The 24010-nt window shown below is 34.0% G+C and overlaps 1 pseudogene; it reads left to right on the forward strand.

The window, feature by feature from the left end:
• Nucleotides 1-4564: 4564 nt before the first annotated feature.
• LOC139888331 (kinetochore protein NDC80 homolog) overlaps nt 4565-24010 on the forward strand; it is a 113094-nt pseudogene continuing 93648 nt past the window's right edge.

The raw sequence follows: 24010 nt of genomic DNA on the forward strand, positions 1-24010 counted from the left end.
AAGAACATCACCACCATCAAAACAGTTTGAGATGTTAACAAACCCATGATGCTACAACTTATACCACTCGAACCACCACCTATGTCTTCCCATTGAAACCCGCAATCAAACCCCATTAACCAATCTATACGAACATATCTGTTATCTGTTATTTTCAAATTAACCACCGGGATCACACTTCCTACAATTACCATGAACCGGCCACCCTACTCTCACCTTTAAAACCACCACCTTCCACCTTTGGATTCGCCACCACTTCACTGGATCATCACCCTATCACCTTAGAACCCACTTGAATCGTTATCACTCCAAAACAACCGAACACCCTTTTCTTTTGTCCCTTTCCTTCCGAGTAAATCACTCACATGGTATTCTCGTGTTTGTTAAACTTATGTTTACTGTTGTCGTTCAAGATCAAATCACCATCACTTTTGTTTAAGATCACAAAACCAACGACCATTGTTGTAAATTGTAAACCGCAAAAGCATCACCAATCTTGGGTTCTATTTTGTTTATTGAGCTACACAAACCTTCACCATACCACCACTACATCGCTACCAACAGCCGGCCACCATTAATTTGCACCACCTCTGTGAACCACCGAGAACCACCATGAAATAACACCCATCGAACTAGTCTAATTAGCTGCTGTAATCGTGTTCTTTTCTACTGCTACGACCGAGCAACCACCATAACCATCAAGTAAATTTTTTTTTTTTTTTTTTTTTGTTGTTGTTGTTTCCTCCTATTTCGTTCACCATAATCACCAAAACCCATTTGTTACTAGCTACTACCGTTAACATGTCGCATTCACTGTTTTGTTCAATTAAACCCAAAACCAAAAACCCTCTTGATATTAAGCAACGAAGGTGACGATGACTAGTGAGGTTGCGAGGAAGATGAGGATTCTAACGTTCCTTTCTTTTCTGTTACTGCAGCCTTTCAAAACCCAGAACCAATCGCTAAATAAATGATACTGCTTTCTTTTATTATTTTTTCCGAATAAAGCAGCTATAGCTGAGTGAATGTTCAATTTCTTTGACAAAATCATGATAATGATGTTGAATGATGAAGATAATTATGATGTGGTGATGATAGTAGATGTATGTTGCTCATGCGTATATGAACGATATGGACATGTTGTTTCCTTCATTATTTAAAGAAATGAAAGTGGGAATCCATTTATTGGTAGTACATGTAAATATATTAAGCTAGAAAAATATTAGTGGGAAGCAAGAGGGACCAATTCTTTTGGCTTATGATCGATCAAGAAAGCATACAAGAGGGGTATTGTCCATTTTTTTATTTACTTAATTCAATTTACTAAACACAAGGCTTTAATTGATACTTATGATTATTAATCATAATAATGATATCGTAAGTTGCTGATAGCAGGAGATGATTAAGATAGTGATTTAAGAATATGATACATAAATGATGTTAAATAAGATGATGAAGAAGGAACACGAAAATGTTGAGAATTATGGTTAAATAGATTTCGGGTACTGAAAATATTAGAAAGAAACAGGTGGAGGAGTGGTTTGGGTGGTGTTAGTGTTGAACGAGAGGTTGTGGGTTCGAGCTTGGGCCCGACCTTTTTTTTTTTTTTTAAAAAAAAGGAAGAAAGATGCAGAAATAAAGGGTAAAAACAATTTAAGTTGGGTTTTATTTCAGAATTGAAGCACATAGCATAATGTTTAGGGATGTTATCGGGTTAGCGGAACGTCGCGGGTTCAAACCCGGACTTGGGCATTTTTTTTAGAGCTACTTCTATTGAGGTTCGTGAATCCGAGGCCAACACTACTCTTGTTAAATGACGCCATATGTATTTTTACTACAGAATACATTAGGTGAGTTCATTTGCTCCTTTTTACTCTTTACATTTTTGGGCTGAGAATACATGCAAATGCTTTATTAACTGTTTTACAATATTTATATGCGTGAGTTTCATTTGCTCCCTTTTTAAATGCTTTTGCAATATATATTTTTGGGACTGAGAATACATGCGTTGCTTTTATAAATGATTTACAAAATAGACACAAGTACGTGAAACTACATTATATGGTTGATTTATCGAAATCGAATATGCCCCTTTTTATTAAGTCTGGTAATCTAAGAATTAGGGAACAGACACCCTAATTGACGCGAACTCTAAAGATAGATCTATCGGGCCCAACAAGCCCCATCCAAAGTACCGGATGCTTTAGTACTTCGAAATTTATATCATGTCCGAAGGAGGATCCCAGAATGATGGGGATATTCTTATATGCATATTGTGAATGTCGAGTACCAGGTGTTCAATCCATATGAATGATATTTTTGTCTCTATGCATGGGACGTATGTTTATGAGAAATGGAAATATGAAAATCTTGTGGTCTACTAAAATGATGAAAATGATTATTTATGTTAAACTAATGAACTCACCAACCTTTTGGTTGACACTTTAAAGCATGTTTATTCTCAGGTATGAAAGAAATCTTCCGATGTGCATTAGATCATTTTAAGGATATTATTTGGAGTCATTCATGGCATATTTCGAAAGACGTTGCATTCGAGTCGTTGAGTTCATCGAGATTATTATTAAGTCAAATATAGTTGGATGTATTATGAAATGGTATGCATAATGTCAACTTTCGATGAAAGGAAAGTTTGTCTTTTAAAAACGAATGCAATGTTTGTAAAATGTATCATATAGAGGTCAAATACCTCGCGATGTAATCAACTATTGTGAATCGTTTATAATCGATATGGACTTCGTCCGGATGGATTAGGACGGGTCTTCACATTGAGGACTTTCCGGACCTACATACTTGCTTACTTCCCGACTCGACTTTACTACTACTTTACCACTGTGAGTTATAGCATCCCTTTTTACTTTAACTATTTTGGGAACTGAGAATACATGCGCATTTTACGTTTTACATACTAGGCACGAGTACTTAAACTTTATATATGTGTGGGTTATACAACGACATAAACATTCCCTTTAGCTCGGTAACGTTTAGTCATTGGTTTTTGAACCGGTGAACGCGAATCTTAGATATGGATTCATAGTGTTTGACATCCCCACTCGGGCTAGTAGCGCTAGCATTTAACGGGTGTTTAATACTTCGTATACATACGCACTTGCCAAGTGTACTTTTAGGGGGTTATAAACATTAAGTTAGTTACCAAGTGCCCACGGTTAAACATATACTTTACATACTATTTTAAAACGCTTGTTGAAGCACTGAAATCTCGTGGCCTACCTTACATTACTGTTATACTTAAACTATAGCTCACCAACCTTTGTGTTGACGTTTTTAAGCATGTTTTTCTCAGGTGCTTAAGGTTGCTTTCGCTGTGTACTAGTCATGCCTCGTAGACTTCCGGTGTGCTTTACTAGAGATGTCACCGCATGAAATACTTTATCTTGCATTCAAACTTAATTACTTTTGAATAATGATTTTTAACGAACTAAGGGTCACGCACTATTATCTTTGCTTCTATTCATAGAAGCATACTTTTGGTTGTTAAACATTTGAAGTTGGTTAAAACGTCACCTTTATTCATGAATGCAAACTTGTTTTGAAAACGCATATAGTATTTGACCTTGTAATGATCCTGTTGTTGATGATTCGTACACGATGGTTTTGTACGGGGCATAACATTTGGTATCGGAGCATTGGTTGTAGGGAATTAGGTTGCATTAGTGAGTCTAAGACCGACCCGAGTAGGATTCACTAATAGGACTAATCTACAACTTGCTAGTTTACTTGTTTCAGCTGAACTTACTGCATGATGCTGCTTACTTTTACTGCTATATGACGTATGCTACTTGTTTTCACTACTGCATGCTATTATTTGCTTCCGATTGCATGCTACCTCTATAAGATTCGTTATTATTGCCATGCTATTTACTGTTATACATGATTTAGACTATCATAGTTACTTTGCCTAATACATGCTTTCTTTATGACTTACTGACATGGAAAAAGTTATTTTTCCTTGTTCAGATGTCGGATATTCCACCTGCTATCATTTTGGGCAGCGACACAGACTCATCAGCCACTTCACCTACCACTGTTTCCGATCCTCAGATCCCATCGGAGACACCCTCTAGTGACCCAGGAGCTTCGTCCTCCGGAGCTAGTAGTCATGCACCTGGCTCGATGGTTAACTCTGACGGAGCCGAGGACCTCTCGGAGATTCCAGCTCCACTAGTCCCAGTACCTCAGGAGCCACAGCACCATCCTGGTGGTGTTGTGATTCCCGCGGAATTTGGGAAAGGTCCATTCCATAATCAGTATCGTCATTGGTGCCGACGCGCTCCTGATGGACGTCTCGTGCCGATCGGACCCGCCAGATACCGACAGATGATGGCCGCCCGAGGAGAGCCAGTACAGCCACCCGTGCAGCCACCTCCACATGATTCAGATGACCCGTCATCTGACGACTCATCCACAGACGACTCTAGTGACGATGACTCCGACGAGGAGGACCCTGATGATGCACCTGTACAGCCACCCTCCACCCCGCCGAAGAAGCGGTACCATTTCGATGGTACCGTCATTCTAGGGATTAATGGAGGTCGAGCATTCACTGACGTATATGGTCAGCGTCATAGGGTTACCGCCCGTAAGCGGCTTGTGCCGTATCCTGCTGATCCCTTCATCCGTAAGCCTTACCGCTTCGCAGCCTCTACTTCTGGAGCCGGACCGTCTGCACCACCGGCACCACCTGCACCACCCGTACCGACCGCACCGCCTGCCCTACCCTCTCCCTCTGTTGAGGAACTTATGAGGGAGGTGGAGATCCTCCGTGCTCGGGTAACTGAGCTCAAGGACCAGATGTCTCATGTATTAGACATCCTACACCCACCTTCACCATAGGACCTCTGTAGTAGATTTCATTATGTAATCTAGTTGTAGTTTTATGTTTCACTTATGTATTGTACGAACCTATGCTGGTGTATGCAACTTATTATTAATGAATGGAACTTTGCGTTATTTAATTCTTGCACGACGTTCTATTTACGTTACTGTATGATTCTGTGGTATTTGTACCTGGTTGCATTACTTAATAAACATGTGATGTGTTGATTCCATGTTGGTTACCATATACTGTATTATTACTATTTGAATACTGGATTTTGATTTGAGTCAAAATTTTTGTTTAGAACATCATGGCCAACGGACGATCCACACCCACTGCAGCCCAAATCGGGGAGATGATCAATGAACGAGTCACCGCAGCTTTAGCGTAAAGGAACCTCCAAGCTCCACTGCCACCGCCACTGGTTATTCAGCCCATTCGTAATGGGTGCATGTACAAAGAGTTTCAAAGCTGCAAACCCCACAACTTTAGTGGAACGGAGGGGCCGGTTGGTCTTACTAGATGGTTTGAGAAATAAGTATCTGTGTTTTGAGTTAGTAACTGCTCAGAGGCGAATAAAACCAAGTTTGCTTCATGTACGCTGTCCGACGGCGCACTAACATGGTGGAACACGTTGGCTCAAGCAAAGGGTATCGATGAGGCGTTTGCTACCCCATGGGAGGAATTCAAAGGGGCCCTGATTGAGGAATATTGCCCTAGGACCGAGATCCAGAAGATGGAGATTGAGTTTATGCAGTTGAAGGTTGTGGGAAACGACCTCGATGGCTACAATCGTAGGTATTTGGAGTTAGCGCTGATGTGTCCTACCATGGTTACCCCGGAGTTCAAGCGTATGAAAAGGTATTTGTGGGGACTTCCTAAGTCCATTAAGGGAAACGTCACCTCGTCTAATCCACCCAATATCCCGGAAGCAATGCGCATGGCGCATACTTTAATGAATTAAATCATCAGCGATGAACCGGAGAAGGCCAAATCCGAAGTGGGTAGTAGTGATAAGCGTAAGTGGGATAACAACAAGGGTAGAGCCTATGATCAAAACCCGGCGAAGCGACATGAGGGTTTCAAAGGAAACAACAACGGTGGGAATCCCAACCCCAACTACAAAGGTACTCTACCATAATGCAAGAGGTGCTATAAGCACCATACCGGGTATTGTAATGTGGTTTGTGAAAAGTGCCAACGGACTGGACATATCGGTAAGGACTGCAAGGTTACCACCCTGAATGTGAAGGCGAACCCCAATGGACCGAAAAAGTGCTACGAATGCGGACAAATGGGCCATTTCAGAAATGCGTGTCCCAACAAGAGAAAGGACGGCGGACCACCGCTTGGCAGAGCTTTCTGTAGAGACCCGTCCTAATCCATCCGGACGAAGTCCATATCGATTATAAACGATTCACAACAGTTGATTACATCGCGAAGTACTTGACCTCTATATGATACATTTTACAAACATTGCATTCGTTTTTGAAAAGACAATCTTTCATTACTTCGAAAGTTGACGGCATACATACCATATCATAATATATCTAACTATAATTGACTTAATAATAATCTTGATGAACTCAACGACTCGAATGCAACGTCTTTTGAAATATGTCATGAATGACTCCAAGTAATATCTCTAAGATGAGTAAATGCACAGCGGAAGATTTCTTTCGTACCTGAGAATAAACATGCTTTAAAGTGTCAACTAAAAGGTTGGTGAGTTCATTAGTTTATCATAAATAATCATTTCCATCATTTTAATAGACCACAAGATTTCATATTTCCATTTCTCATAAACATACGTCCCATGCATAGAGACAAAAATATCATTCATATGGATTGAACACCTGGTAACCGACATTCACAATATGCATATAAGAATATCCCCATCATTCTGGGATCCTCCTTCGACCATGATATAAATTTTGAAGTACTAAAGCATCCGGTACTTTGGATGGGGCTTGTTGGGCCCGATAGATCTATCTTTAGGATTCGCGTCAATTAGGGTGTCTGTTCCCTAATTCTTAGATTACCAGACTAAAAGGGGCATATTCGATTTCGAACATTCAACCATAGAATGTAGTTTCGATTACTTGTGTCTATTTCGTAAAACAGTTATAAAAGCAGCGCATGTATTCTCAGTCCCAAAAATATTTATTGCAAAAGCATTTAAAAAGGGAGCAAATGAAACTCACCTAATGTATTTTGTAGTAAAAACACATATGACTATATTGAACAATGCATGGTTGGCCTCGGATTCACGAACCTATATCATTTGTATATTCATTAATACATATAATCGTAATCGAACAATTATTTATATTATTATTAGTGATCATTTTTATATTAATAACTTATATATTTTATTATATATTCATTTTGTATATTTTAAGTAAAGTATCTATATATTTAAGTTATGGTTATTATATTTATTTTATATACATAATCTTTTGTTTACAAAATAATATTTATAGTAAGACTAGAGTAATATTAATAATAATAAAAATGACAATAATTATAATACTTAATATTACTAATTAAGATATTAATGGTTATGGTTTCATTAGTGATAAAGTTAATGATATTAATACTAATAATATACTTATATTAATAATAATGGTCCTAATATTTATAAAGTGATAATAATACTAATATTTATGAAAATAATAATAATTTGTATTATCTACATAATAATAATAATAATAAAAAACATATTCATCATAATGATACTAATAATAATATTATAACTTATAAAATGATACAAGTATTAGTTTTTAATGAACAAATAATAATTTTTTTTTATAGAAATTATAATAATATTCATAATATTCATATTCATAATCATAATAATAACCATGATAATAGTAATAATAATATTAATAATACCTAATAATAATATCAATCAATAATAACAATAACAATAACAATCTATAATAATAATAATTAATAATAATAATAATAATAATAATAATAATAATAATAATAATAATAATAATAATAATAATAATAATAATAATAATAATAATAATAATAAATAAATAAATAAATAACATGAGACTACCTTCAAGACTCCAAAAAAGAATAATAAGCTGTCCAAGCCGGGACTCGAACCCATGACCTCTCGTTCACCCGAAATCCCTCCTGACCATCGAACCAATTCATTTTATTTACATTAAACCCCAAATTAATTATTATAACCAGTTTTCTATTTGTACCTTCTTCATCGTGAAACCAGTCGACCCAATAACCTAACAATTTGATACCTTCTGTTTTGGAAACACAGTTGAACCAGAAACGATTGGTGTTTGATCAAAATTAATTAAAACAGAATAAATAAATAAATAAATAAATAAAATAGTTGTAATTAGTTTCAAAAGGGACACGATGAACACTAAATCACATTTGGAATTCTAGGACGTTTTAGCTGAAATTTATTACATAAAACATGTTCTAAATACTTTCTTTAAACCTTCTGTAACATCAATTTAATCCAAAACATCACAACAAATTCAAATTTATTAATGAACGATTTGGTTGACTTTTTAAAATCAAACTTTGACTCGAAATTTCGAACACGATAAGAAAAATTGGAACTTGAAATCTTACAGTTAGATTAAACGAAAGACTTGTAACATAATTGCATTATTAGATTTTTGAAATTGTTACAAATTTGATGAAACAGAAAAAAAATACCTGAGCAGAGGAACGACCTGAATATCAATAAATAATTAACTAAATAAATCTGTTTAACTGGTTTTACAGAATAATAGCGATTGTAGTTAATTTATAATGATGTTAGGAGGTCCAGGGAATTGTATAACATCTTGAGATCTTCGATTACTATATAGAAGACAACAAAGACAGACGTAAAAAAATATAAATATAAATATATATATATATATATATATATATATATATATATATATATATATATATATATATATATATATATATATATATATATATATATATATAAAATATAGGAGAACGACTGGTAACAGATTTTGGATGGTTCTGATGTTAATGTCAATAATCAGATATATTGTCTTCAATCAGTTATAGTGTAAAGGATATGAAATCCATTTCGTACGATTCTTGTTTCCTAAATTGTAGTTTATGTAATATAATGAGTATTAATGAATATATTAGTAATATTAAGTATATTAATAAATAATAATGATACAAAAATTATAAGAATGATAATAATTATATTATTATTAATAATATATTGTATTATTTCCTTTTAATAATAATTATAAGAAAAATAATGATATTAATAATAATAATATTGATAAAGATATTAACAATAATGAAAAACCCTAATAACTTAGAATTATAATTTTTCCATTAATTATGATAATGATATTAATAATAACATTAACATTAATTTTTAATAAATTTAATAATCATTAATGATAATGATAATAATAAAATGTTAATAATACTAAAAGGTATTAGATCCTAATAATAATTTATAATAATACTAATGGCTCCTAACGATAATAATATCTAATATTACAAGTGATATAAAAGATATAATAAGTTACATGTATCCTATTTTCATATTAGAATAATAATATTAATAACACCGATGTTAATATTAATATTAATATTAATATTAATATTAATGTTAATAATATTAATGAAAGTAACAATAATAATAACAACTTATATTATAGCTTGTAATTAAGTTTGATATATTAATATTATATTTTATATAGTATTTACTAATCTATATATACACATATTTATTTACAAACAATTGTTCGTGAATCGTCGAGCATAGTCAAAGGGTAATTGATTACATGAATATAGATTTCAAAACTTTCGAGACTCAACATTACAGACTTTGCTTATCGTGTCGGAAACATATAAAGATTAAAGTTTAAATTTGATCGGAAATTTTCGGGTCATCACAGTACCTACCCGTTAAAGAAATTTCGTCCCGAAATTTGATCGAGGTCATCATGGCTAACTATAAAAATGTTTCCATGACGAATATGAGTTGATAAATCGAGTTTTATCATCATTTAGTAATATAGATAAAACAATTTGATTACGCGAAGAGTACAAGTGAAACTATTACCAAAGAGTGGAATGAGTAGGTATAGATTTGTCATATCTTTTGACGTAGATAGGATTGATTTCCCAAGTTCAAGAGATTTGGAGAAAATCTTCGTAATAAAATTTGATTCTTTGGTAATCAAGGGAATTAGGATCCGCTTTAAATGCGATCATCTATTTTGATTGCTCTGTCGGATATTTTACTATAAATCCACCCCCGGCGTTTCCTTAAAACTCACACCTTCTATTCTTCCTCTCTCAACTCATACTTTAAAGCATTCATTAATATGCACCATCCCGTTTTGATCCTTGATATACTTCTAACCTTCTTATTTGTCATTCTTCTCTTTCATCTACCACCGGAGGATTTTATTTACTTTTACTATTATCTTGGGGTTATAGTGTTTTTAGTTCTCCCATGCCTTTATGTGGCAATACGTATTGATATGCACGATTTGCAATTTATGTGTCTTTTATATTCAAGGGTTCCATACTTTTGTCTCCTCTTCCCGACTTCAAGTCAAGCGAATAATGATCCGGAATTCGTAGGTATGAAGTTTTGGATGAACATAGTCAATGTTTTTTTTAAGAAGAGAATCGTAATGGCGCGATCTTGATTTGGTAAATTACCAGAACATCCGGAAAGATAGAACTATCAAGAAGATATGTTCTTAATATGTTTAGAGATTAAGTAGAATGCAAGAGTTGTGTAAATGGCACATGATGATGGTACTGCGAATCATCATGTTCCATTAGAAACTCGGCATGACTTACTGTAATATAATCACGTTGATCAAGTGTCATTATATTATACTAACTCATGTATCAGTTCCTAACATTACTTCCATAACATTCATATTTTAAGCTCGAAAGTTTACAGAATATAGAAACTAACAGTTTCTATATGATGTAACACTGATAGCACGAAGAGATTAATGATTTCAGATAAGAATAGTTATAAAAATATCTTCAGAAATATGGAGGATATTTATAATAAAAGATACGATGATATCTTGGAATTTCTAATATCAATGGTTGATGAAGAAAGATTTTCCGCAAGATTTTAACATGAGTACGGAGCAAGATATACGTTGAAGGTTTCATTGGATTCAGAATTACTTGGATTCTTTGAATATATGGTATGGTCCTTGTATTTGTCCTTGGTCTCCTTCGTGGTTAGCTCAATCCGTTTTCCAGTTCCAACTTTTTTGAGCTTTTCCATCATACTATTCTTTATCATCAAACTTTCGATGATTAAGGTCGTTTACGGTTGTCTATGATTTCTGCTGCTTCATTCAGCTTTTTCAACATTCAGAGTATTGATTTGTGACTGAGTGCTTTTTAGAATTTCAGAATGAGAGATCATAATTCTAAGAGATAAATGTCATACATATAACTGTTGATGTAGAAATGTTGCGGGATTCGAAATACTGATTGCTGATTCTCGGTAATTGGTATGGTAATTCTTGTTATCAGATGCATATGAGTACATGATGAGACTTCAATAGATAAATATAGTGATTTGTCGGAGGGATTTAAACCAAGGAGTGAAGAGGTTGCTGGTACATCTGCTGGTAATATGGTGGAATATAAAATGTGCCCCAGTAACAATAAAGAGTACACATATATATCAAGGTTATAATGAGGTTGTTTCGGACGAAGAGTCGGAGTTGACTTGCTGGAGCTATGACAAAACTGACTATTGCGAGAAAGAATTACAATGTTATTTTCTATAATAACAATGCCAAAGGAGCTAGCATAGATACGTGTTAAACGTTTACTCAAGTTCCGAGTGTTTTCAGGTACATAACTATATGCATCAATATTTTCCCGTAGATGAAATACGGTTGGTTCATCCTCTCGATTGAGGTGTCTTCAAGAATCATGAAAGGTTTGAACGCAGATTGTAATCGTCAAGATACAAATGAGGTTTAAGATGAAATCAAGTGTCAAACTTGAAGAATTGTTTAGTTTCATAAGTTATAATCAATATTTTAATTTATTTTAATTGTCCAATGTTGATAGTCCTCAGTTGATAGTCCACAGTTAGCAATTCAATAATTCATATATAGTTTAATATATAATATTCGAATTAATTAATACGTATCGTGACCCGTGTACATGTCTCAGACTCGATCACAACTCAAATTATATATATTATTGTAGAATTAACCTCAACCCTGTATAGAGAACTCGTTCATTACTGCATATAGAGTGTCTATGGTTATTCCAAATAATATATATAAATGCATCGATATGATATGTCAAAACCTTGTATACGTGTCCCGATATTTAAAGTGCGTAAAATAAATAACAAAAATTAAATAACGATAAATAAAGTGCGTAAAGTAAATAACAGAAATTAAATGACGATAAATAAAATTGCGATAAATAAAATGTAATCAGTTAGCTAGGAACAGTTAGCTAGGAACTGTTAGCGTGAATTCTTAACAAAATTTCAATTAGTTAATTCGTTTGTTTCTAACATATTTTATTTTGTCCAATGTTTTCTTCATTATGCCACTTGTTGGATTCTGGTAAGTCAAAATCCAAATATGAATTTGAATGAAAATGGTTATTCTGCGGTGAACAGATTCATATATCTGTGGATGTAAGTAGGATAGTGAATGACTGTTGAATCAGATTCGAAGATTGTACAGTGTAACTTATTAATGTGAAATCCAAATATTCATCGGGTATTACCTACCCGTTAAAATATTTTCACCATTAACAGTTTGTACGAAAGAATTTTTAATTACAATCTTTATGAAGATATATACATACATATTTTCTTCAGATGTAATCATGGCTTTAATGAGTCAATATGATATTAAACTCATTTGATTTACAGTTAGAACAAGAATATATAATCTCTAAAACATTAGAGATTACATAATCGTCATGTCAAACGAAGATAAATGCTGTAGAACGTTATGTAGATCGATGATTATGCTCGAGGTACAGATTGAGATGTTGAGACATGTGATGTAGAAACTTGGGTTGTTACTGATGGTACTGTTGGTGCCGGTGATGTTGTTGAAGCTGGTAAATTTTGCACCATATTCTCCAGATTGATTACTCGAGCTCGAAGTTCGTTGACTTCTTCTATTATTCCGGGATGATTGTCGGTCGGAACGAGTGGATAAATAAGGTTTAGAATTTTAGATAGAATATAATCGTGGTGATCTATTCGGGAAATGAGGGTGAAAATGGTGTTTCGGACTGGTTCGCCGGTAAGTGCTTCAGGTTCATTGCCAAGAGGTAAATTCGGTTGGTGAAAGGATCGCCTTCTTCGCGTCTCCATTGATTAAGTCGACTAAGAACCCATCAGATGAATTGGGGATGGCTGATTGGTTGATTCATTCTGGTGACACTGCTTTTCGCAGCTTACGTGAAACTCCATATCGGAATAGCTATCGGAATCCGAGGAATTCGAACTGGTTGAGGGATTCATCTTGTACGATCAGATGAAGAATTTTCGATAAGAAATCGATTATAGGATGTAGATTAGTACCCTGCAATACATAATTTACATATGCATATATAATACTAAAATCCCATAAATTACGGAGGAATCTACGAAAGCTGTCAGGCAAAGGTAACAATAACATATACGCTAAGATATGAATTTATCTATACACTGTCTACGCAATAGAGGCAGTAAGACATGTCTAGACTAAGAATGATAAGCAGGTAATTTCCTAAGGATGATAAGCAGATGATTTCTGACTAGAAATGATAAGCAAAACTTTTGACATGCAGACACGGTCGAAGTCCAGACTTACTAATGCATTTAAACAACTATCAGTTAGACACACTAATGCAAGACCTGGTTCACTAAGACCACCGCTCTGATACCATTCTGGTAACACCCCAGCTTAACATGACCACAATATTGTCCGCTTTGCCCGCAGGCTCACGGATTTTTCTCGGCGACCACACACGAGAAGCACTTTCCTAGGAGGTCACCCATCCTGGTAGCGCTTTCGCTCGAGCATGCTTAAATACAACGTACTCACACTTCTGCTCAGCCCGTAGTCCCAAAACGCGTTGTGTCATTTAAGCGTGAGTATTACCTTATAATCCCATGATCACTCATGCATGTGGGCGATGTAGGATTTGCCTAAGGTGTTACATTCACCCCGCTCAGGGACTCATCGTCCTCGATGAGGTTTGCCCCACCACCCCCAACGGCACATGAGTGGCTCTGATACCAACTGTAGAGACCCGTCCTAATCCATCCGGACGAAGTCCATATCGATTAAAAACGATTCACAATAGTTGATTACATCGCGAGGTACTTGACCTCTATATGATACATTTTACAAACATTGCATTCGTTTTTGAAAAGACAATCTTTCATTACTTCGAAAGTTGACGGCATGCATACCATTTCATAATATATCTAACTATAATTGACTTAATAATAATCTTGATGAACTCAACGACTCGAATGTAACGTCTTTTGAAATATGTCATGAATGACTCCAAGTAGTATCTCTAAGATGAGCAAATGCACAGCGGAAGATTTCTTTCGTACCTGAGAATAAACATGCTTTAAAGTGTCAACCAAAAGGTTGATGAGTTCATTAGTTTATCATAAATAATCATTTCCATCATTTTAATAGACCACAAGATTTCATATTTCCATTTCTCATAAACATACGTCCCATGCATAGAGACAAAAATATCATTCATATGGATTGAACACCTGGTAATCGACATTCACAATATGCATGTAAGAATATCCCCATCATTCCGGGATCTTCCTTCGGACATGATATAAATTTTGAAGTACTAAAGCATCCGGTACTTTGGATGGGGCTTGTTGGGCCCGATAGATCTATCTTTAGGATTCGCGTCAATTAGGGTGTTTGTTCCCTAATTCTTAGATTACCAGACTAAAAGGGGCATATTCGATTTCGAACATTCAACCATAGAATGTAGTTTCGATTACTTGTGTCTATTTCGTAAAACAGTTATAAAAGCAGCGCATGTATTCTCAGTCCCAAAAATATATATTGCAAAAGCATTTAAAAAGGGAGCAAATGAAACTCACCTAATGTATTTTGTAGTAAAAATACATATGACTATATTGAACAATGCAGGGTTGGCCTCGGATTCACGAACCTATATCATTTGTATATTCATTAATACATATAATCGTAATCGAACAATTATTTATATTATTATTAGTGATAATTTTTATATTAATAACTTATATATTTTATTATATATTCATTTTGTATATTTTAAGTAAAGTATCTATATATTTAAGTTATGGTTATTATATTTATTTTATATACATAATCTTTTGTTTACAAAATAATATTTATAGTAAGACTAGAGTAATATTAATAATAATAAAAATGACAATAATTATAATACTTAATATTACTAATTAAGATATTAATGGTTATGGTTTCATTAGTGATAAAGTTAATGATATTAATACTAATAATATACTTATATTAATAATAATGGTCCTAATATTTATAAAGTGATAATAATACTAATATTTATGAAAATAATAATAATTTGTATTATCTTCATAATAATAATAATAATAAACATATTCATCATAATGATACTAATAATAATATTATAACTTATAAAATGATACAAGTATTAGTTTTTAATGAACAAATAATAAATTTTTTTTATAGAAATTATAATAATATTCATAATATTCATATTCATAATCATAATAATAACCATGATAATAATACTAATAATATTACTAATACCTAATAATAATATCAATCAATAATAACAATAATAACAATAACAATAACAATCTATAATAATAATAATTAATAATAATAATAATAATAATAATAAATAAATAACATGAGACTACCTTCAAGACTCCAAAAAAGAATAATAAGCTGTCCAAGCCGGGACTCGAACCCACGACCTCTCGTTCACCCGAAATCCCTCCTGACAATCGAACCAATTCATTTTATTTAAATTAAACCCCAAATTAATTATTATAACCAGTTTTCTGTTTGTACCTTCTTCATCGTGAAACCAGTCGACCCAATAACCTAACAATTTGATACCTTCTATTTTGGAAACACAGTTGAACCAGAAACGATTAGTGGTTGATCAAAATTAATTAAAACAGAATAAATAAATAAATAAATAAAATAGTTGTAATTAGTTTCAAAAGGGACACGATGAACACTAAATCACATTTGGAATTCTAGGACGTTTTAGCCGAAATTTTTTACATAAAACATGTTCTAAATACTTTCTTTGAACCTTCTGTAACATCAATTTAATCCAAAACATCACAACAAATTCGAATTTATTGATGAACGATTTGGTTGACTTTTTAAAATCAAACTTTGACTCGAAATTTCGAACACGATAAGAAAAATTGGAACTTGAAATATTGCAGTTAGATTAAACGAAAGACTTGTAACATAATTGCATTATTAGATTTTTGAAATTGTTACAAATTTGATGAAACAGAAAAAAAATACCTGAGCAGAAGAACGACCTGAATATCAATAAATAATTAACTAAATAAATCTGTTTAATCTGGTTTTACAGAATAATAGCGATTGTAGTTAATTTATAATGATGTTGGGAGGTCCAGGGAATTGTATAACATCTTGAGGACTTCGATTACTATATAGAAGACAACAAAGACAGACGTAAAAAAAATAAAAATAAATAAATATATATATATATATATATATATATATATATATATATATATATATATATATATATATATATATATATATATATATATATATATATATATATATATATATATATATATATATATATATAATATAGGAGAACGACTGGAAACAGATTTTGGATGGTTCTGATGTTAATGTCAATAATCAGATATATTGTCTTCAATCAGTTATAGTGTAAAGGATATGAAATCCATTTCGTACGATTCTTGTTTCCTAAATTGTAGTTTATGTGATATAATGAGTATTAATGAATATATTAGTAATATTAAGTATATTAATAAATAATAATGATACAAAAATTATAAGAATTATAATAATTATATTATTATTAATAATATATTGTATTATTTCCTTTTAATAATAATTATAAGAAAAATAATGATATTAATAATAATAATATTGATAAAGATATTAACAATAATGAAAAACCCTAATAACTTAGAATTATAATTTTCCCATTAATTATAATAATGATATTAATAATAACATTAACATTAATTTTTAATAAATTTAATAATCATTAATGATAATGATAATAATAAAATGTTAATAATACTAAAAGGTATTAGATCCTAATAATAATTTATAATAATACTAATGGCTCCTAACGATAATAATATCTAATATTACAAGTGATATAAAAGATATAATAAGTTACATGTATCTTATTTTCATATTAGAATAATAATATTAATAGCACCGATGTTAATATTAATATTAATATTAATGTTAATAATATTAATGAAAGTAACAATAATAATAACAACTTATATTATAACTTGTAATTAAGTTTGATATATTAATATTATATTTTATATAGTATTTACTAATCTATATATACACATATTTATTTACAAACAATTGTTCGTGAATCGTCGAGCATAGTCAAAGGGTAATTGATTACATGAATATAGATTTCAAAACTTTCGAGACTCAACATTACAGAATTTGCTTATAGTGTCGGAAACATATAAAGATTAAAGTTTAAATTTGATCGGAAATTTTTGGGTCATCACACTTTCAACGTTAATGCAAGGGACGCTCGTGAGAACCCCGACTTGGTGACAGGTATATTCACTATCAACAATCTATTAGCTTCTGTCCTATTTGATACTGGTGCTGATAGAAGTTATGTATTTAGACACTTTTGTGATAAGATAAATTGGTCGTTAGTTCCTTTAAAGGAGAGTATGCTTGTAGAGGTAGCCAATGGAAAACTTGAGAAAGTAGACCATATTAGTCGAGGAGCTATTATCAACATAGCTGGTGTGGATTTTGAGATTGACCTGATACCCATTAAGTTGGGAAGCTTTGATGTTATTGTCGGTATGGACTGGCTGACCAAGATAAGGGCCGACGTTATCTGCGGAGATAAAGCTCTTCGTATACCACACGGAGATGGTGAGCCACTGATCATTTACGAAGAGAGATGTACCTCGAAGCTGAACCTCATTAGTTGCATGAAAGCGCAAGACGTCTTGCTGTCCTAGCACATGTGAAAACGGTAGAAACCGAGGTGAAGAGTGTGAACGATGTTCGAATTGTGAACGAATTCTCCGATGTATTTCCTGAAGAATTGCCTGGATTACCGCCACCAAGAGTCGTAGAGTTTTAGATCGATTTAGTGCCAGGAGCAGCACCTGTAGCTCACGCACCTTATAGACTCGCACCTTCCGAGATGCAAGAATTACAGAGTTAACTACAAGAGCTGTTAGATCGAGGATTTATCCAACCAAGTATCTCGCCTTGGGGCGCACCTGTGTTGTTTGTGAAGAAGAAGGATGGATTCTTCTGTATGTGTATCGACTACCGTGAACTCAACAAATTGACAATCAAGAATCGGTATCCCCTTCCCCGTATTGACGATCTTTTTGATCAACTACAAGGAAAAAGCGTTTACTCTAAGATTGATTTACGATCCGGTTATCACCAGTTGAGGGTGAAGGAAAGCGATGTGATGAAGACTGCATTCAGAACTTGTTATGGTCATTATGAGTTTCTCGTGATGCCATTCGGTTTAACCAACGCACCTGCCGTATTTTTGGACCTCATGAATCGTGTCTGCAAGCCATACATGGATAAGTTCGTTATCGTCTTCATAGATGATATCCTCATCTACTCCAAAAGCGAAGAAGAACATGAGCAACATCTTCGGCTAGTGTTGGAACTCTTGAGGCAAGAACAACTTTATGCAAAATTCTCCAAGTGTGAATTTTGGATAAAGGAAGTCCAATTTTTGGGTCATGTTGTGAGCGACCAGGGTATCAAGGTCGACCCCGCCAAGATTGAAGCTATCAGTAAGTGGAGAACCCCCACTACTCCGACTCATATTCGCCAATTTCTAGGTCTCGCCGGTTACTACCGAAGATTTATTGAAGGTTTCTCTCTGATTGCGCGTCCTTTGACCGCGTTGACTTACAAAGGGAAGAAGTTCATTTGGGAACCCGTACACGAATCAGCATTTCAAACCTTGAAGAAGAAGTTGACCACCGCACCTATCTTATCTCTTCCTGAAGGCAGTGATGATTTCGTCGTTTATTGCGATGCTTCGAAAAGTGGTTTTGGTTGTGTATTGATGCAAAGATCGAAGGTTATTGCCTATGCTTCTCGACAACTGAAGATTCATGAGCGAAACTACACTACTCACGATCTCGAACTTGGAGCTGTTGTCTTTGCGCTCAAATTATGGAGACACTATCTTTATGGAACTAAGAGCACTATCTTCACCGACCACAAAAGCCTCCAACACATCTTTGATCAGAAGCAACTGAATATGAGACAGCGTCGATGGATCGAGACGCTAAACGACTATGATTGTGAACTCCGTTATCACACTGGTAAGGCTAATGTTCTAGCTGACGCTTTAAGCCGAAAGGAGAGGACGGCACCTCTTCGTGTTCGGGCACTGAACATCACCATTCATTCGAATCTCAACAGCCAGATCCGAGTAGCCCAAGATGAGGCTCTCAAGGAGGAGAATATATCTCATGAACATTTGAACATACTTGTCTCTCGATTCGAGGTTAGGGAGACTGGACTCCGATGTTATGCCGGAAGAATTTGGGTACCTTGTTATGGAGATCTACGAAACTTTATACTAGATGAAGCGCACAAATCGAGATATTCGATTCATCCAGGAGCGGGCAAAATGTACCACGACCTTAAAGAACAGTATTGGTGGTCGAACCTTAAGAAGGACGTTGCAACTTATGTTGGTAAGTGTTTGACTTGTTCGAAAGTTAAGGCCGAACATCAGAGGCCCTCTGGATTACTTCAATAACCGGAAATCCCCAATGGAAGTGGGAAGGAATAACGATGGACTTAATTACCAAGCTACCAAAGACGGTGGGCGGATATGATACCATCTGGGTTATTGTTGACCGCCTTACTAAATCTGCACACTTCCTAGCAATGAAGGAAACGGATACGATGGAGAGACTCGCTCAACTATACATCAAATAGGTTGTATCTCGTCATGGTATACCTTTGTCGATCATCTCAGATCGCGATCCCCGTTTTGCTTCTAGATTTTGGCGTTCTTTGCAAGAAGCCATGGGAACTAGTCTCGACATGAGTACTGCTTATCACTCACAGACCGACGGGCAAAGTGAACGAACAATTCAGACCTTGGAAGACATGTTGCGTGCATGTGTTATTGATTTCGGAAAGGCCTGGGAAAGGCATTTGCCACTCACCGAATTTTCTTACAACAACAGTTATCACTCGAGCATTAATGCTGCACTTTTTGAAGCATTGTATGGCCGCAAGTGCCGATCTCCTATTTGTTAGGCCGAAGTAGGCGAAAATCAAATCACCGGACCCGAGGTAGTCCACGAAACAACGGAGAAGATTGCTTAGATTCTAGCGAGACTTAAGACTGCCCGCGATCGTCAAAAGAGTTATGCGGACCTCAAACGTAAAGACTTTGAATTCAACGTGGGCGATCGTGTAATGTTGAAGGTTGCACCTTGGAAAGGTGTGATTCGTTTTGGAAAGCGCGGAAAGTTAAACCCTCAATACATTGGTCCTTTTGAAATCTTGGAGCGTGTTGGACCTGTTGCTTACTGTTTGGATCTACCAGCACAATTGAGCTCAGTTTATCCTACCTTCCACGTGTCAAACTTGAAGAAGTGTCTTGCTGCACCTGAACTTATCATACCACTGGAGGAACTTACGATTGATGACAAACTCCACTTTGTGGAAGAACCTGTCGAGATAATGGACTGTGAGGTCAAAACTTTGAAACGCAACAAGATTTCGATCGTCCGAGTGCGATGGAATGCCAAGCGAGGACCTGAGTTTACCTGGGAACGAGAGGATCAAATGATGCAGAAGTATCCTCACCTTTTCCCAACTCCTCCATCTACCTCAGCTTAAAATTTTGGGACGAAATTTTCTTTAACAGGTGGGTAATGTAACGACCCTGGATTTTCCAACGTTTACTTATTAATATTTATTATTAATGCTTGTGATTTAATGAATGTATTGTTTATATACATTTACTTGTTACCGCGAATGACTTTAAAATGCCCCGAAACATCCTTGTGACACACGTACATTACACGAATAATATTTTTGAATATTATTTACATACATGATTAATTTTTATTAATCATTTTTAATTAACTATGGTTACTAGTTAATTACTTGGGCTTTTTTTTGGATTAGTGTTTAGTTGGACTTGGGCTTGTGTTAATGGACTTAGAAGCCCACCCTACACCCTTAATGGATTAATTAAGAGCCCAACATTATGTTAATGATGATTAATACTTAACTAGATTGATTAAGTGGAAGGAATCTAGTTACTTACTTAGTTACACCATGTTCCAACACCATGCAATCTTATAACCACCTTTTTGAGTCAATTACATGCATGATCTTGTGGACTTTCTCCTTCCCCCCTTGGAACCCCTAACCGTCGGCCACCGTGGTAAATGGGGGAGTTCAAATCTTTTTTTTACTACTTGATTCACTAGTATCATTTCACTCTCACATACTCTTCATTTCATACTTCCATTTCTCTCATTTTTCTCTCTAATTCTTGTAAGTAACAAGGTTTCTTTTCTTTCTTTTTTCATAAAAACCGAATCCCAAACTCATCATCATCATTCTTTGATTGTTGTTTTGTTACTTGTTCTTGTTTGTTGATTACTTACTTGTAGTTGTTGTTGCTTACTTACTAGTTTTAAGAATCAAACTCTTTAGTTTGTTCTTCATTTTTTCTTGTTCATACAAGAACATACAAGAACAAAACTTTCTAGTTTATGTTCTACACTTAATGTTTTAAAAGATTAAAGTTCATGAGTTGTAAATCAATACTTGAAGTTCATGTGGTAAACTTTAAAGTTTACTTCCTTAAAGATCAAGACTTTGGCTTGAATCTTTAAAGTATGAACAACCATGAACTAGTTACTTGTTTATTTAGTTTATTACTTCATTTCCTTGCACTTTAATTTCGTGATTCATGTTGTTGTTGGTCAAGTGTTACTAGTTAACTTCGATCTCATTTTTCTTGAACTAAAGTTAACTTATAAGTTCAAGAACATGGAAGTTTAACTTTCTAGTTACAACTTGTGACGATCGCTCCAAATCCATATGGATGAACACGTCATTCATCGATTTCATTGCGAGGTATTTGACCTCTATATGATACATTTTGTAAACATTGCATTCTTTTGAAAAGGCACACCATAAATGAATATTTAAATCAAAGGTTTTCGACATCTGATGATTTTTACATATAGACAATCACCGTAAATAATAGTTTACAATAGTACTTCCATTGACAATGCAGTTAAAATAAGATACATAGTGATGATTTGGTGAATGCAATGTTTCCTTGATAAATATGTCATGTAAGACTCCATGCACATAGCTTGTCTAACATATAAGCAAACAGCGGAAGACTTCTAGGAACCTGAGAATAAACGTGCTAACAAGTGTCAACACAAAGGTTGGTGAGTTCATAGTTTTGGTGTTTCGCATAATCTGTGTATAAAAGTGGATCACAAGATTTCAGTTGTTTCATCCAGAAACGTTTATCAAATATTCTACAAAATTGAGCACCCTGGTAACTAAACTTAACGTATATATATTTTATACCCTTTGTATAATCATATTAATAATACACGCAAACCAACGTGTACGCTTCTCAAATAGCATACGTCCGTTAAAAGGCTAGTGCTCTAGCTCGGACGGGGATATCAAGCCCAATGGATCCATATACTACTACTCGCGCCCACCAGTTCTTATAACTGGCAGTTACTAGTTACCAAAGCTAAGGGATTTTCGGTTCAAACTCGGTGTAGAATTTAGTATGTACTTGTATCCATTGTGTTTAAAATAAAGTGCATGTATTCTCAGCCCAAAAATATAGATTGCAAAAGCAATTAAAAAGGGAGCGTATGAAACTCACCTTAGCAGCATATAAAGTCGTTCACCAAAATGTGATCGAAACTCGGATTACCAAATAACCGTAGATCTCAACCTAGAGAACATATGTTGGTCAATAAATGTCTATCAAGCTAGGTCAGGTCATAGTGTATCACAATCCTAATGCTCGATATCGACATACAAAAGTTATCCAAAGTCGTTTCACAAAGTCAATTTTGACAGTTGTTTAACAAAACGAGACATACCTTATATAAGGATTCATTTACTCGGTTGGTAATATTCAAAAATCTAATTTATCAATCTCGTAAACAAGTTTTTTAAACCTTAATTGTAGATTCAAAAGCAATTTCAATTAACGTCAATCATAATTCAGTTAATCATATCTTTTAATCCGTTCATCGAAATTATTCGATATCTAAATGAAAAGTTATTGATTTTTCGCCAGCTTTCCAAAAACATGTATATCATATACCATTTATCATTAATATATGTATTTAATTCGTGATTCATTATAAACTGTTTAACGACAAAATTTAGCATACATGCATGCATAAATATATATACTCGAGCACTAGACATGGATACACAATTAATATATAAAAGAAAAAATATGAATGCTCACGTATCAATATTGTGATTCAATATTGCAGGAAAGTACGTAGACGTAACGGAGATGATAAATACTAGGTTTGACTTGCGAATATTACCCATGAACATTACCCATAACCTCCATGGCAATAGCCCATAATTTACTTAGCTCTATCCCGCTCGAAAACCCATTTTTGAAAGTGACACGCTCATAACCTCGTCGTAGTATTTTATGTATAATACTAATTATTAATAATACTAATAATAATAAGATTAATAATAATATTAATAATAATAATAATAATAATAATAATAATAATAATAATAATAATAATAATAATAATAATAATAATAATAATAATAATAATAATAATAATATAACAGA

This window comes from Rutidosis leptorrhynchoides, chromosome 2, assembly GCF_046630445.1.
Source record: "Rutidosis leptorrhynchoides isolate AG116_Rl617_1_P2 chromosome 2, CSIRO_AGI_Rlap_v1, whole genome shotgun sequence".
In the NCBI taxonomy this organism is placed as follows: Eukaryota; Viridiplantae; Streptophyta; class Magnoliopsida; order Asterales; family Asteraceae; genus Rutidosis; species Rutidosis leptorrhynchoides.